Genomic DNA, 14,941 nt, shown 5'->3' on the forward strand with positions numbered 1-14,941 from the left:
AATTCCCGATTCAGCGACTTCGCCCCGATATTTTTTCTCGTCTACATTTCATTAGAGGGGTATAGAGGGGTTTTTAGAGATCTCAAAAATGAGAATCTAAATATGTGCTCTGTGCACTAATTATAAATTCTTTCGTGAAAAGAATTAATTTCTTTACGCAGTTTTTTTACGCAGTTTCTTTACGCATCAACATCCGCGCATGGCTCTCATTGCCTAGTATATCTCATCATGTTTGTAAATATTGGAGCCTTATATATTCTCAAATTATTAAAATTAATATTAAATCAAATTATTATATTAATATATGTTTATATTTCGATATTAAATTGAAATTTTAATTATTTTAGTTATACTTTTATTATTTAATTATTTATTTTATTATCTTATTATTTATTACTTATAAGTTAAATTTTATGTACAAAAAATTAAATAAAAGATTTTATTATTATTATTTTTACTTAAAATTTATATATATTTGATTACATTTTATTATATTATTAGTTTTAATTGATATTATCTAAATAATAATTATGCCTCGAAGAAAGATAATTCGATCTGTTGAAGAAGAAGAGGAATATCAACGTAACAAGCGACAAAATGTCAGGCTGAAAGACGAGAAGCAAAGCGAGAAATGCTTAAGAAAAGTTTTCAATCTTTGTCAAATGATGGCTCAAACATAACACAAACTTCTGTAAGTTTTTCAAAAAATATAGTAATAGATTTTCAAACTGCTACTTTACTTACCTACAAAAGTAATATATTCAGCAAATGAAACAATTACTACTGTGTCACAAGCAATTAATACATTAATCATTACAAATGTTTCTATGATAAAAAATAATAATGAAGTTAGTATAATAAATGATAATATAAAGTTATTTAACATTAACGATGATATTAATATAATTAGAAATGTTCATAACTTAAATATAGAAACTCTATTAAATCGCAATACTATTTGTTCAATACCTAGCACATCAAATAGATTAATAAACTTAGATGATAATAGGATTGAAAATTATATTAATTTACAGGAAACACCATCACAAAATCGCAATACTATTTGTTCAATACCTAGCACATCAAATAGATTAATAAACTTAGATGATAATAGGATTGAAAATTATATTAATTTACAGGAAACACCATCACAAAATGATATAATAAATGATAATAATAGAAATAAACAAATAAGGTGGTATGAAAAAAATCGAGTTTTAGAAAAAGGATATACGAATATTAATCACAATATTCAATTAGAAAATATTGTAGAACATTATATAGGAAAAATGAATATATGTATATTGCGAACATTGCGGTGCAAAACATTTCAATTCTGAAAAAATAGCTAATAAAGGTAACTCATTTAACGATTGTTGTAACCATGGGACTGTTGAATTAAATTCTTTATCTCAACCTCCATATGGACTTTATGAATTATTTACTGGAAATCATCCAAAATCAAATCATTTTTATAATCATATTCGTTACATTAACACATTTTCATTCGCGTCGTTTAATGCAAACATATCAGATTTTAGTGCGCAAAGACGTGGACCTTATTGTTTTAAAATTCAAAGACAAATTTATTATCAAATTAATACTGCATTATATCCTTTACCTAACGAAATGCCAAGTTATGGTCAACTTTTTATTGTAGACAATAATGAAGTAACATGTCGTTTATATCGAAATTCAAATCTTGATAAAGAAATTTTACAATTAATAGATAATATAATGCGTACAAATAACATTTTTGCACAATCTTATCGAATGATACACGAAGAAATTCAAATGCAACAGCAAACATCTGATAACAATATACGTGAATTACAATTAGGATTTTTAACTAAAAAGGGCATCGATCGTGGTCGATACAATGTACAAAAGATAAATGAAGTTGCAGCTGTTTTTTCTACTACGGCAGATGGTGAAATTTTTGAAACTTATGTAACAATTTATAACAAAAATACTAAAACATTAAAACAAGTCAGTACGATGGATCCAAATGTAGAACCATGGATTTATCCATTGTATTACCCATACGGTAATCAAGGTTAGCACGATAATTTACAACGTAAAGATAATAATAAACGAGTAAGTAGAGCTGCATACGTAAAATATCGAATAGCTATACGTGATAATTTTAATATTTTCATTATGGGAAAACGATTATTTCAACAATGGCTGGTAGATAGTTATATAAAAATTGAAAAAGACCGAATTAATTATCGTAAACAGAATCAAAAACAATTGCGAGCTGAGACTTATCAAGGATTAATTGATTATTTAGCAAACACCGCCAATAATAACAATGTTCACATTGGAAAAATGATTATATTTCCATCGACATTTGTGGGTTCACCGCGTAATATGTTGCAACATTATCAAGATGCGATCGTTATTGTTCGAAAATATAGAAAACCAGATATCTTTGTTACTATGACTTGTAATCCAAATTGGCGCGAAATTAAAGAAAATTTACTTCCAAATCAACAACCTGCAGATAAGCTAGATATATGTGCTCGGGTATTTAATATAAAAAAAAATTATTTAATCGATGTTATTGTTAGACAAAAATTTTTTGGTGAAGTTTTAGCATATGTTTATGTAATAGAATTTCAGAAACGTGGATTACCACATATACATTTATTGATTACATTAAAACAGAATTGTAAGATATCAAATTCTGAAATAGTTGATAAATTTATTTCTGCAGAAATTCCTGATCCTAATGAAAATGAAAGTTTACATAATATTGTGATGAAACATATGATTCATGGGCCATGTGAAAATTGGTGTTTGATAAATGATAAATGTTCGAAACATTTTCTAAAACCATTTCGACCTGAAACAACTATGGATCAAGATGGTTATCCACAATATCGTCGAAGAAATAATGGATTGTTGTACGAAAGACTTGCTGGACGATATATTGTTGATAATTGATATGTTGTTCCATTTAATCCAACGCTCTTACTTTTATTTAATAGTCATATTAATATTGAAATAGTATCAAGTATACAATCTATGAAATATTTATATAAATATATTTATAAAGGCCATGATGCTGCATCTGTAGTTATTGGAGAAAATGTAGATAAAACTATAAACCATGATGAAATCCAAGATTTTATCGAAGCTCGATATGTCGGGCCCGTGGAAGCATGTTGGCGTAGATTTGCTTAAGATATTAAGCAAATCTTTGTAAGAAAAAAGTCACGCTATATTTCGTTTACCAGTACATTTACCAAATGAATATAATGTTATAATCGATGATAATATCAATAATGATGCGATTAGATTTGCTGTAGAACAAGTAACAATGTTATTAGATTATTTTCAGTTAAATGCTCGAGATGAGCAAGCAAAACAATATTTATACAGTGATATTCCATCTCATTATGTATTTAAAAAAGTTATAATTAACGGCAGAACTATTAATCGTTGGGAAAAACGTCAAAGATATTTTAATTGTATTGGTCGTATGTATTCCGTTAGCCCATCTCAAATAGAATTGTTTCATTTACGTATACTTTTACTACATGTTAAAGGAGGTACAAGTTTTCAAGAATTAAGAACAGTTAATAACGAAACACATCAAACTTTTATTGCTACATGTTTAACATTAGGACTTATAGAAGATGATGAAGAATGGTATCGTGCAATGAATGAAGCAAAAGTTTGGATGATGCCAAGACGACTTCGTAATTTATTTGTACGAATTTTGATTCATTGTCAACCAGTTCATCCGAAAAAGTTATGGGATGAGTTTAAAAAAGATATGTCGGAAGATTATACAAGACGATTTAGATCTATAATAAGAATAAAGAAAATTTATAATTATATTAATTTACTTCAAAAGGAAGGATCAAATATTGCTAATTTTTCAAAAATTGAACAAGAAATAGAAGAACAAGAAAAAAACGATGAAGAACAAATTGAAGAAGATAAATCGGTAGGTATGGATGCGACAATATGAACAATTAAATACAGAACAAAAAGAAATTATTGATACTATTTTAATAGCAACAAGTAACAATAGCAATAACTGTTTTTATATTGATGGTCCAGGTGGATCTGGTAAAACTTTTATTTATGCAACTTTGTATTATCTACTTAAAAGTAGAGGAAAAATAATTAATACGATGGCATTTACCGGTATTGCTACAACATTACTTCCAAATGGGAAAACAATACACAAAGTTTTTGGATTACCTGTATCTCTTTTCGCTGATTCTACATCAAACATTAAAGTTCAATCTAAAGAAGCTGAAAATTTAAAACTTGTAGATGTTTTTATTATAGACGAAGCTCTTATGGTACGCTATGTATTAGAAATAATGGATCGAACATTACGCGATATAATGCAAAATGATTTACATTTTGATGGTAAAATCGTTCTTCTTTGATGGAGATTTTAGACAATTATTACCTGTAAAAAAAAGAGCTACACGTTGTGAAATTATAAATTTATCAATAAAATTTAGTATTCTACGGAAGCATTTTAAAATATTTTCATTGACACAAAATATGAGAACTTTACCACAGGAAAAAGAATTTGCACAATTTTTACTAAATTTAGATAATGGTTCTTTAAATGATCATTCGGATAATATTCATATTCCAGAAAAATGTATAGCAAACGCAAATTCGGATATGGTTAAAGACATGTATATGGCGACATTATAAAACGTGAACAATATAAAACTATGGCTAATTATGTTATATTATCTGCAAGAAATGTCGATATTAATGAAATAAATAAAAAAGTAGTAAGTTTATTGGATGAAACGACAGAAAGAGTTTATACAAATATAGACACTCTTGAAACGACTGGAGATAATCAAGATATATATGAAACAATTCCGATAGAATATCCCAACTCTTTAAATACAACGTGTCTTTCACTTCATGAATTACGCTTAAGAAAATACACTATTGTCATGCTTATTAGAAATCTTAGCATAAGCGAAGGTCTATGCAATGGTACCAGATTGTTAATTTTAGATTTAAATAATAACTTATTACGTTGTGAAATTTTAACAGGTAATAAGACTGGAGAAATAGTTTTTCATCGTATTACTTTATATTGTGAAAATGTATATCCGTTTAATTTCAAAAGAAGACAATTTCCAGTAAAATGGCAGTTGCTATGACAATAAATAAATCACAAAGGCAAACTTTTAATAAGATTACAATAGATTTTCGAAAAGATATTTTTAGTTATGGACAACTATATATCGCATTTTCACGAGTTCGTTCTTGGGATTCGTTAAAAGTTTATTTAAGGGATCCCATACAGCATCAAAACTTCCAGTTACATTGCAGGAACGTTGCAACATTGCAAGTTTCAATGTAATATTGCATGGATATTACAGAGACATACAATTGCAATATTTCATCGAAATGATCCAGCAATGTTGCAGAAACATTAGCTGCGTTCACCAGAGAAAGTAAATCAGTGAGCGCTTAGTGATTCTTTATTGTGATTGGTTCTTGCATTTAGATCTTCATTGGATCTAAGTGCAAAAACCAATCACAATAAAGAATCACTAAGCGCTCACTGATTTGCTTTCTCTGCTGAACGCAGCTATTCTTCGTAAACCGCGCTGCGTGTGCTAAATTTTATAATGTGCGTCGTCTGTTTAGTGTTCAGTGTTCATAGTGGCCCACGCATATGTCAACACGGTATAGCCCAGACAGCACATAATACTAAAAGATGACGAAAGGATGTCTTTTTTAAGTCATTTTTCTGACAAGACTAAAAGATGTCTAAAAGCATATTTTCTGCCTACAAAAAAGTCATCTTTTGAAAGATGTCTAAAAGATGTCTTCCAAAAGTCATAATTAATTTTAGTTGACGAAAAGATGTCTTTTTAGTCATCTTTTTAGTCATTTTTTCGACAAGACAAAAAAGATCTATTTTATAATATACATGTTCCTTTGTTTGCCGCTACGTGGCGTGCTCAGACTTAACTCGTATTCAAGTTTTCACAACATGTAATATATAAAGACTACAAAGAATAATAGGTACTACTAAATATTATAGGAGCAACATTACTGAAGTTCGAGCAAAAGTTATGGAATATGAAAATTACATAAGATTACTTCGTGTTGATAATAAACCAATTTTGGAAATGAAAATTAAGTATTTACAGTTTCATAGTATCAATGCAAAACTGCGTAGCCATATTTGATAAATTTGCGTCGACTACTGAATCACCTTTACAATACTTATTAACTTATAAATTGTTGACCATCTTGAGCTTTTTTTTCAAATATTAGATCCGGTAGAGGTTACAGCAATAATCCAACTACTGAACAATTTGAATATTATTATAAACTTTGTAATATATAAATATAAAAACAAATTTTATATATAATATATAATATATTTGATAAGAAAAAAATAATTTTTTACCATTGTTGCATATACATCTTTTAGTCTTGTCAGAAAGATGACTTAAAAAAGACATCCTCTCGTCGTCTTTTATTATATGCTGTCTGGGCTATACCGTGTTGACATATTATGCGTGCGCCACTATCAACACTGAACAGACGACGCACATTATAAAATTTAGCAGCGCTGTGGTTTAGGAAAAATGTTTCTGCAACATTGCTGGATCATTTCGATGAAATATTGCAATTGTATGTCTCTGTAATATCCATGCAATATTACATTGAAACTTGCAGTGTTACAACGTTCCTGCAATGTAACTGGAAGTTTCGATGCTGTATGGGTATACATTTTCTATAATTTCATGCGCATTATGCGTGAATCGGAAAGTATCCATAGAAAGAAGAAAGAAGAAAGCTTTAAAATTAGAAAATACAAAGAAGCTGGAACATAACCGGTTTAAGGTTATTTTATAATGTCTACAGTTACAAAACCAGAAGAATTACTTCCCAAAAAAAAATAAAAATTCAAACTCCTCCTCCTGATCATTTTTTTAAAAAGAAGAAAATAAAGAATGATGAAGATATGAATGTGCTCAAAGATATGGCTGATACCATACGAATTATGACCGCAACATTGACTAGCACTTCTGCTAGCACCAGTCCAAAACTACGCACGAGTCAAGAATCTCACAGTGGACCAGCAGAAATGTTGAACCCAGAAATTGAAGGATTTCTTCAAATTTTGAAAGGTTCTCTAGAAGAATACCTTCTATTTCTCGATTAACATGTTTGATTGAACTGCTTCCTATCTTGAAAAAATATGAAAAAGTTTAGAAAGTGATAAATAATATATTATTAATTGTTAAACTAACGTTCAAATGTTTAATTAATGTTGTCTTACCAGTATTTATTTTCTTATTATAAATAATAATATATTTAATTATGTTTGAAATTTAGATGCATTTTATGTTTGGTTGTAAATTTTTAGAAGACTGATTAATTTTGTTTAAAGTATTTCAATTGAAATATAACTAAAATATAAATTTAAGTATTAAAATTAAAAAAAGCACCTTTTTTAAAAAATTTAACATATTTTTATTAAAATTTCAAGTTTTTTTTTATTTTAATGTTTAAACTATATTTTAGTTAAATATATTTAAGTTAAGATGTTTAATAGTGTTCACTTTCAATTAAAATGTAATGTACTTTTAATATTCAATAATTGTATTTTAGTTTTAAAACATATATATATATATATATATATATATATATATATACAGGGTAATTCAGCACAACCCAGGTGTCCTTGCAAGGATGTATTCCTGAGTTAATTCTGAGACGATTTTTCTTTTATGAAAATTTTGTCTGAAGCTTAGTTTTTAAATTATAAAAGAAAATAGTTAACGAATCACGGGACAAGTACGGAAGGTAGACAGGGGCGGCGCAACTCACCATGCGACACTGTGATTACGGGGCCCTTCTTACGATCAAATACACGCGATGATTACGCACGGTCTCCTGTTATATACACACAATTCTTTCTCTCTCTCTCTCTTTCTCATACGCACACATTCGTTCGTACACTTACTCATTAACCCGCTCTACCCGCTTATGAGCGTTGGCTCGTTAGTTATGAGACACCCTGTATATCTATAGTATACATAACGTACGTTACTATAGATACTGGGAAAGTAACATGGCGCCCTCTCCCCCCCGCCGTGGACATGCATCCCTGCTAGAGTTTATGCTCAGTCCCTCTCTTCCTTAGTCCGTGATAACTACAGTCGATAAATCAATTGATAAGTCACGGTATAATACTGTCGATAATTAATGCTCTGTATTATCCAGAGAGAAGATAGAATAGAGCGCGGGAGCCACATAGGTATAATCGTGTAAGTGGAAACATCAGACGATTAGAAAGAGACAAAATCAAGTAACCTGGCTGTCATTGTCTATTCGCGCATGCGTAATGCGCAGTTTTTGATATTTTAAAGCGGATCCTGCTGTACGCTTTTCTCTGTGCATGCGCTAACAGACAAGGATAGCCAGGTCACTTGACTTTGTCTCTTTTTAATCGTTTGATACTCTTTTAGGTGGCTTCCGCGCAGTGATGCCAGAAAAGTTACGCGGCTCCCGGCTCACATGACGCACACAAGCGCGAGCCGTGTATATGTGGCGCCGAGCATGCGCAGAACTCACATCTACACGCGCTTGTGTGTGCGTCATGGAGCCAGGAGCCGCGTAACTTTTCTGGCATCAGTGCTCCCGCGCTCTATTCTATCTTCTCTCTGATATTATCATGGTATACCACTGATGGTATACACTGATATATCATGATATTATCAGATTGATACCATAATAATACAGCATTAAGGGGATCCTAAACAGACGGTCGAACTCCGATGGAATAGCGCCCTCATTTCGGCGGAATTAAAATTATCGATAATATCGATAATTTTAATTACGCCATTATCGACATATGTATTATTTTTATAGATGTCATAAAGAACAATTTCTCATTGTGTTCAAAAAATATATATGTCAATGTGAACAGTTCAAATTATGTAAAAAAGTCAGACTCATATTTATATTTTACTATCGATACTTACATACGCTTACATATGCGTATGAAATGATGTATCAATAAAAAATACACTATGTTGTCTGATTTCAACATAGTGTATTTTTTACTATATATATATATATATATATATATATATATATATATATATATATATATATGCATAGTATATTACACACACATACGTGCATACATATACGCATATATATTTTTGTCTCTCACTGTATATATATATATACAGAGGGAAAGAAAAAAATATATATGTATATGTGTATGCACGTATGTGTGTCTAACATACCATGCATATGTATATACATATATGCATAAATAATTTATATATATATTAGAGAGTTCCATTTATGATAGTGACCTTCAAACGACTATTCAAGATCAAACCAATAACATCATTCTATGGCACAAGTGCTCTTGGACACCTTGTGTATATATATATATATATGTCATAGAATGATGTTATTGGTTTGATCTTGAATAGTCGTTTGAAGGTCACTATCATAAATGGAACTCTCTAATATTCTATTGCAGCTTACCTCGAGCTTTTCAAAACACTATGATACAATATGAATAAATAATAAATATAAATATGAATAAATATGTAATATGATATAATATTTGATTATATTTTTTGTTTAACATTTTTCGGTAAAATGTATTTATATTTGAGGTCGTTATTTCAAATGAGACATTCTGTATATACAGGGCGTTCGGGGAGACACTATTAACGCTAACAGTGTCATTCTATCTTTGTTACTCATTAAAAGTTGAACGAAGATAGAACGACGCTGTTAGCGTAGCGTCTCCACGAACGCGCCTACAGTGATGTGTGTGTGTGTTTGTTTATATACGGAATTTTTTTAAAGGGGGAAAGGTGTTATAAAATAACAAAATGCCACTTCCACATTTATTAACTGCTTTCATAATTTTACACCTTTTAGTATAAAGCTTTCTCACCACGACAAGGTAGTTGTAAATCGAGAAAGTTTAATTAGAAATATAATCGTAATTACAATTTCTAAATATTATCCAATTTATGTCGTGTTTGGTGTCGTTTTAATCGTAAAAATTTCGTTAACTGATTAAAATTATTTTCAAACTGATAAAATGCAGAATAAGAAATTTTATTTTTTATAATAAGATAATATGTGATGCGAAAAACAATTGATAAAGGGAGTCCTCGCGAGCGGGACTTCGTTAGCTATCTCGCTTGCTCGTCCGTCCTTTTATTGAATAAAATGTTAGATTTTTATTTCGCATTTTATTGGCTTGAAAATAATAAACGACCCCAAATAAAATGTTTAAATTAAATACAATATAATTAATATAATTAATATAATATTAATTAATATAATATAATACTAAATAAATATAATATAATAAAATGTTCATATTTGTAGAGATAAGAAAAGATCGCCGATGCCGTAGAGAGAGCGAGGACGGACGAGGAGCAAGCGAGATAGCTAACGAAGTCTCGCTCGCGAGGACTCCTTTATCAATTGGTTTTCGCATCACATATTACCTTATTATAAAAAATAAAATTTCTTATTCCGCATTTTATCAGCTTGAAAATAATTTTAATCAATTAACGAAATTTTTACGATTAAAACGACACCAAAATAAAGATATTTTATATTTGCTACAACTCTCAAGCTTTATTACTCAACAAGTTATTAAAAATACTTTATCATAGTGTTTTAAAAAACTTTTGAGGTAAGCTGCAATAGAATATTAGAGAGTTCCATTTATTTGATAGTGACCTTCAAACGACTATTCAAGATCAAACTAATAACATCATTCTATGGCCTCCTTCGAACCGAATAACTTTTGTTTAAAACATTTTTCTGTAAAATATATTTTTTACTAATATTTGAGGTCAATATTTCAAATGAGACATCCTTTATATGTATATGTATACAGTGATATGTATGTTTATATGTGTGCGTGCGTGTGTGCGTGCGTGCGTGAGTGCGTGCGTGTGTGTGTGTGATCATATATTTTAAAGATAAAAGCAGAATTTTTTTCAAAGGGAGAAGGGTGACAGAAAAAGGCATAAAATGTCACTTCCACATTTATTTAAAACTGCTTTCATAATTTTACACCTTTTAGTATAAAGCTTTCTCACCACGACAAGGTAGATATAAATTGAGAAAGTGTTTTGGGTTTTATTGTTACCCAGGGAGGAGGCAAGTAATTCCATTGCTCCTCCAACCTGCAAACACCCAATATTTGCGATATTCATGGAATTATACAATATTTGTATATTGAAAATATGGACAACAGAAGGCCTCTTCACCGCGTACATTCCCATAACAACACAATCACAATATATGTATTTTTTTCGTCTCCGACTAATTGCAAATGAATCATTTGCATTGAGACGTCTTTTTCCAAAGATATTCATTAGAATTTTTACCATTTTGAAAAAGCCGATAGTTCATTTTCTATTATAATGTTTAGAAAATGTTGCCTCATATATTCAACCCGATTAGAATATTTCTCATTACAAGGATTTTCTCCTAAAGCTATAGTTGTAGCAAAAGCTGCAGCATAAATTCCACAACATGTGCCATCAGGTTGTGTTTGAACCTTTTCAAATATTATATTACTTGCACTTATTTGTGGATAACGACGATGAATGTAATTTTTTTCTTTAGGTACCAATTTATTGTATGTACAACCGGGTAGACTGTCGTACACTTGAAGCTTGGTACCGTCAAAAAATATACATCGCCAGTGATCACTGCAGTTTCCCCCAATAATTTGTAAGCTTTTGTCGCTACCACTTGCTTCAATTAAGTGAGGATATTCCAAATATAACACACTTTGTGTTTCGAAACAAGACTTATTTCTTACGACGTGTAAAAATCGATCCAATGATTCGTCGTTTATTTTGCTATGTATAGGTAATACATTATCCTTTACTAAATTAAAAGGAGCAATCGCTTTGTCTAGAAATTCTTTTTGTTTTGCCATATTGTCTGCAGTTAGTTCTTCATTTTTCGAATCACTAACAACGATGAAATCGTCATCTTGCTCTTCACTCAAAGTAATAGCAGCAATATCAGTTATTGTTGCTTCCAATGGCAAAACGTTCGGTTTGAATCTTTTCCTCTTTTCTGGGCCATTTTCGTTTTCGATTATATTTCGTCTACTTGTTCGACTAAATTTTTTTTGTGCTGCTGCTTCTTTAGCTTCTATAATATATCTTGGATTTCTAATAGGCATATGCCTTTTATGACGACTGTCCAAGATTTCTGGAAGCATGCATTCATTATAGAAGCGTGTTAAGAAAGGAAGTATTTGATATCTCCAAAAAATATTGTCTACATCAATACGTAATATTTTCATGCTTTTTGGAGTCCAAATGACAAAAATGCAATATTCTCGTCGTGTTATATTCAACTGACCCTGAATTTGATAATAATATTGGTGATTTCGATTCATTTTGTATGGATCTTTTTTATCAAAAATAATTTGTAAAGAAGACAATGTCTCAATGGCTTTTTCTGCTGTTAAATTTTCAGCCAACAGAGGACATTTGATTTCCACTAAACCATTTTCATTGATAAGTCCGTCAGGAGAAGCACCCAAAAATGGATTTTCAATATCGATGAATAATCCGGAAGGTTTCACTTCTTTGTTTAATTTTTTGGCTAGTTCTTTCCTCGCTATTTTTTCATTGTCACATATTTTACAGCTGCATCAGTGAATGAAGGATATAAAATGGATTTTACCGTTGATGCGCAAGACGTTGTCGGTCTCATGCGACATACGGTTCCAAAATTGGATACCGTCAACATTTCTTGTCTTAGTGATAACCATAATTCTGATTCATTTTGATTTCTTGTTCCGAATTCGATTTATTGCCAGTTTTTCGCATTTTCGAACAATTTTTCTAAATGGTTTTGTCGAAGTTGTTCGAATACCTTAGATGGAAGATCTGGTTTTTGCGATTGCGGACCATAATGAAGATCTGCTCCTGGCTCTGTTTTGAATTTTTTTTTGTCTTCCTTGTTCCTTTCGAGATTTTCTGGTTTTTGCAACTTTTATTTGTCGTCTTTTTTCAAGATTCTCGACAATAGGTGGAACAACTTTACACATGTTTTCATGCAATTGCGTAAGGACTTGTTGTGTATTATATTGCACAACTGCTCCTGCAACTCTAGCATCATAAGAGCCTCGTTTGCCAAAATTAATACGCTTTCCACCAATTTCTTTGCAGATTATCGAATTGAATGATTCTGCAGGATTATTGGTGAAATGCAACAACAAGCTTTCGGAATAACCGCTTATGTATGTGATAACTTTCTATTTTTTGATATAGACCGTATAATTTCAGAGATGGCACATAATTTTTTTTTGTTTCATCTCCACTCTCTTTACATATACGACCGCATGCTTCGCATCGCTTATGTTCGCCAAAAACATGGCTAGGAATGCTCAAGATATCTTTTTGCAATTCTATAGCCTTATAATGTTGAGGTATTTGTTCCTCTTTTCTTCGTAGCTCTGCTGCTTTTTCTATCTCTTTTCGGATATTTAAAATGTTATTTTTCACTACATTTCGCAGTTGTACAAAGCCACGCTATCTTTGCGTTTTTGACTGAGTCGTCTCTGCCACAGCTTTCAGCTTTTTGTACAAATTGCGAAGCAAATGATTGGTGCATTCTATTTTTTTTACCATCACCATTTGCTCACGATATGGTCTGTTATCAAGAATGGTCTGATATACGCTACTGTCACCATCGGCAATAACCGTTTTATAAATCAGACCATACATTTCGAGGCTATATTTAAAACCTTCGGCGATTGCATCGCTCTCCATCTTTGTGGAGCTTGTATTTTGATCAAAATTTTTGTAGCATTTGTGAACTCTAGGTTTTATACTTTTTCGCTCTGCCATATCACATATTGCGCAAAATTTATTACGAACACCAACGAAGAGAATCTTTTTCATATGGTAACCAATTATAGCTCCAACACCGGAAAGAGAGTTATAAGCGGTATCATATGATCTCTTCATCCAACTACCATCTGCTACAACAGGTATATACGGAATACCGTTTATAGTATCGTTTCTCTCAAGAGCGAGTTGTTTTTCAACTTCGCCAGCCATTTTCATATTATCTAAGGCTGTTTTTTAAAAATCATCAACTAAATTTTCTCTGTATTTAATATAAGATGGTTCGGACATACAAGGAACATTCATGGCTGCACATTGCTCTTGCAGCTGGGCAAAACCAATTCCAACTGTAATAGTTCCCGCTGCAGCAGCCGTATTAATGTCCATTGTTTCTGACTCTGTGGGTTCAGACCAGACGCTGTCTTCATAATTGCACATTTGGCACTTGAAAAAAAACTGCGTCTTTAACCCACGGCAACGAGAATTTACGAGTTTCCAATCTTTAAATAGGCACTCTATTCCTCGCGCATGATTGTCAAAAGTTCTGTGGATTTCATTCCACATGAAAGAAAAGTCGACAATGCGATGGCCTTCACGCATATTTTCCTGGATACGATTCATATCCAAAGGACCATTATCGATAACAAAATCATTGCTATCTTCGCAATATTTGACATTTTTACTATATGTACTTTTACTTTTTTCTTTATCTACTTGGCATTCCATTACTCTGATATCAATTTCCGAATCCACATCAGAGAGTGATTCCACTGATTCTCGAATGGATTTGTTATTGATGTTCTGAATAGCAATGTCTACAATAAGATGGCCTTCAGGCAAGCTTTCTTGGATACAAGAAGCGTTTGGAAGGGCTTTATTATTAATAACAAAAGTATTGTTATTATTGCAACTGTCAACATTTTGATTAAACATATCTTTCTTTAATGGCTTCATGAACTTTATTACCTGGGTACTAATTTCTGAATCCATCGTATAAGGTAATTCCACTAATTTATAACAATCGATAGATTCTTTGCTAG

General features: G+C 31.0%; 1 pseudogene; it reads right to left on the bottom strand.

Moving 5' to 3' along the window:
* Window positions 1-11,407: 11,407 nt before the first annotated feature.
* LOC140674948 (uncharacterized) lies at window positions 11,408-14,627 on the bottom strand (annotated as a pseudogene).
* Window positions 14,628-14,941: the final 314 nt, after the last annotated feature.

The sequence above is a fragment of the Anoplolepis gracilipes genome, chromosome 2 (assembly GCF_047496725.1).
Source record: "Anoplolepis gracilipes chromosome 2, ASM4749672v1, whole genome shotgun sequence".
Lineage (NCBI taxonomy): Eukaryota > Metazoa > Arthropoda > Insecta > Hymenoptera > Formicidae > Anoplolepis > Anoplolepis gracilipes.